The following is a 3,242-nucleotide window of genomic DNA, read 5'->3' as shown; positions in this document are numbered from 1 at the left end:
AATCCAGGTAAAGAATCTATAGGGTGGGCCTCTTTAGAAAACTGAGTTGTTCAGGGACTTAGAGGTTAGAAGCATATAGAAAAATCTGTGAACTTTAAGGTAATAACATTTTCAGAGATTGTAGCATGTGAAGAATCCATTAACATTACATATTATGAACAAAGTAAAAAATAATAAATGTTTTAACTAAAATAGGACAGTATGAAAATATTTACAAAAAAGATTCATAATAAAGGAATATTTATAGGATGCTAAACTATTAATCTGCAGCCATAACGAGGCTCCTTCAAGTTCTCAAAGCTTTGCTTTCTTCTTTGTTCATTCCTGCACTTGTTTCTTCCATTCCTCCTCCCTGTCCTGGAGACAAGGTTGTTCCAAGTTTTTCTGTGGAAGCTAACACTGTTTACGTGCTCATTCAGAGATTTATTTTCTTTGCATTGTCCCCATGGTTTCAGTTTTCCTTTGTGTGGCTCAGAGTTGAGGGCACCAAGCAAACTTGCCTTGAAATTACACTAGAGTCTGTGCCGCTTCAGCTGCCACCTTGAATGGGTAACAACCATGCAAAACCCCACTTGTGGTCTTTAACTTGTTTGGCCCAACCCAGCCTTGCCCTTTGGTGTACTCCCACGTATGGTCACATGTGGAGACTTTCTGGCTGCAGTCTTGGTAGGAGAATGCTTATACTCATTATTTTAACAGAGGCTGAGAAACCTGACATTCATTTTAGTTGCTAAGAGAGTAGAGCATTTCAGAGGCCCCTTCACACAAGGTGCTCAGACCTGAAGCACCCTGGATCCTGATTTGTGGGAGTACAAGCCACAGAGAGTCTTTCTTGTGGACAAACTGAAGTTGCCACAACTCTCTTAGTGACAGGCTGCTTCTTCAATTCATTAGGGAAACTGTGTTGTGCAAAATGTTTTTATTCTCTCAATATATTGATCAATGGATTCTATTTCCTTAAACTGAGCCTCATGAAGCTTCTTAAAGTTGGGGCAGTGCTTGCAGTTTTTTTTTTAATATTTTTTCCAGATTTGGAAAAGCCATCTGTGTAGAAAGACTTCTTTCTTTCTGAAGATACCTTGAATCTTCATTACCATTTATTCTACTTTTTCCCTGAGGACACTGCATTCTCATCTGCTTGGTTCTCATCTGGTAGAGAAGAAACTTCCATACAGCAGTTCTGAGAGCCTGGTTTTCTTGTTTTTCTTGATTCTGGAATTCAGTGGGATCACTTGTTTTTATCTCTGAATAATCCAGCCAGGAGACCAGTTTCCTGTAGATAGTCTTGTGCCACATTCTTGTTTTGGTAACCTGGCTAGCTGGTTCCTGGCTGCAAATCTGTACCTTTCTCTCATCACAACAGGATGCAGAAGTTTGACTTTAATCCTGATTCCCCCCCCTCCTCTCCCCTCCCCTTCCCTTCCCTTTCTTCTTTTCTTGTTTGAGGTGGGTTTTCAAGGCTTTTAACAGTTTGTCTGTCCTCAGATTAGCCCAGAAGCCCAGACTCTCGGTCAGGCTCTACAGGTCACTGTACTTGAAGGAGTCCAGCTCCTCCAGGAAGAAGATGGTCATCGTGATATGCAGTTCAGGCAACCATGCAGATTGTCTGTCCTCCAGCCTCAGTAAGGTGTTCATAACTGCCACTCAACTTGCCACCTTTTCAAACCTTGTAAGAGCAATTCAGATTTCTAATTCAAGATGGTAGACTGAGCACAATAAAATGAGAATAAGTATATGAAAGATAGTAAGTATATCAACAGCAAGGCCGGTTACAGGAATCAATGTAATCTGTGACCAGAGATATTGATTAATTTCACAAATAGGAAGCACACTGGATTATACTGAAAGATACACCAGAATAGAAGGTGTGGCCCTGGCCAAGTAGCTCAGCTGGTTAGAGCATCATCCTGGTAATGACAAGGTTGCAAGTTTAATTTCTGGTCAGGGCACGTACAAGGATCAACCATTGAATGCATAAATAAGTAGAACAATAAATTGATGTTCCCCCCTCAAATTAATTAAAAAAAGAAAAAAAAGAACAGATGTTACATAAGAGACCACATGTAGCAGAAATCTGAGGTGAAAGTGGGGGGTTTGGATGAGAAGTGGAAAGTACCAAGAACAGAAATTGGCTAATGTTTGGTAGGGAGAGGAATCAATTAGCAGACCATTACAATAAAACAAGATTTCTCCCTCTGTCTCTTTGCCTCCCTCTTATTTTCTTTATAAAACTTTTAGAATTTTCTCTTTAAACTTGGTGGTGTAAAAATTTAGAGGTATCTAATCCTTTCTCATATATCCTGTTCAACACTCTGTGAACCCTTACAACACAGAAGGAACCACTGAGGAAAAAAGAGAAAATGTACCAAGAGGATAACTAAAAAACAACCAAACACACAAACAAAACAAAAACCCATTAATAACCTGAAAAGAAGACATTCCACAAATGTAATAACAACATGTTTTACAAAAATGGAAAATAAAGAACAAGAAAGTGCTCTTAAGTACAATATCATTGCTACATTCCAAATAATTTAAAAATAAATTTAAAGTGATCTCCTAAATGTAGAACCAAAAGAAAATGGACATGGTCAAAGAGAGAGAGAGATCAATTAAAATATTAGTCACAATCCAGGAAGTTCAATGCCTTGTTATAAGGGTTCCGAATATTAAAAAAATAAATGAATAAAAGAGTGGAGAACATTATCAAGCAATTCATACAAGAAAATTTCACAAAGTTAAACGGCATAGGTCTAAGGGAGTAGTACAATCAATAAAAACTAATCCAACTAGGTATGTCATCATAAAATTTTTAATACCTGAGATTAAAAAAATAAGTTTTCAGAAATACTAGTTAATATATAAAGTATTAACAATCAGAATGACACTGGACTTCTAATAACAATCTGAAAAGCTAGAATAATAAAGTGCTTTGATGTTTTAAGGGGAAATACTTTCCCACCTAGAATTCTATGTAAGCCAACTAATCAATTAAGTATAAAGGAATAATTAAGATACTTAAAAAGTATGTGGGGTTATAAGTTTTTTGCTAATTTACTCCACTGTGGGAGTCCTTGAAGTGTTCTAAATGACATGATCATATGCCAAAATAGAAAAAGTCTAAGACTACCAAATAGTGGATTTAACACAGATATGGAAGCATGGCAGCTTTGAAGTAGAGTTTGGGTGACAAAGCAGGGTAGGCCAGAACTGAGGGGTATAGAATGGAGGTCTCTGTGGAA

The 3,242-nt window shown here is 37.4% G+C and overlaps 1 pseudogene; it reads right to left on the bottom strand.

Moving 5' to 3' along the window:
• Positions 1 to 294: 294 nt before the first annotated feature.
• LOC129067146 (nucleolar and spindle-associated protein 1-like) lies at positions 295 to 1,572 on the bottom strand (annotated as a pseudogene).
• Between the last annotated feature and the right edge of the window lie 1,670 nt (positions 1,573 to 3,242).

This window comes from Pteronotus mesoamericanus, unplaced genomic scaffold (assembly GCF_021234165.1).
Source record: "Pteronotus mesoamericanus isolate MK-2021 breed Mesoamerican mustached bat unplaced genomic scaffold, CSHL_Meso_final contig_20, whole genome shotgun sequence".
NCBI classification, from domain to species: domain Eukaryota; kingdom Metazoa; phylum Chordata; class Mammalia; order Chiroptera; family Mormoopidae; genus Pteronotus; species Pteronotus mesoamericanus.
Note: the sequence above shows the minus strand (reverse complement) of the source record. Positions and strands in the feature narration are given on the sequence as shown.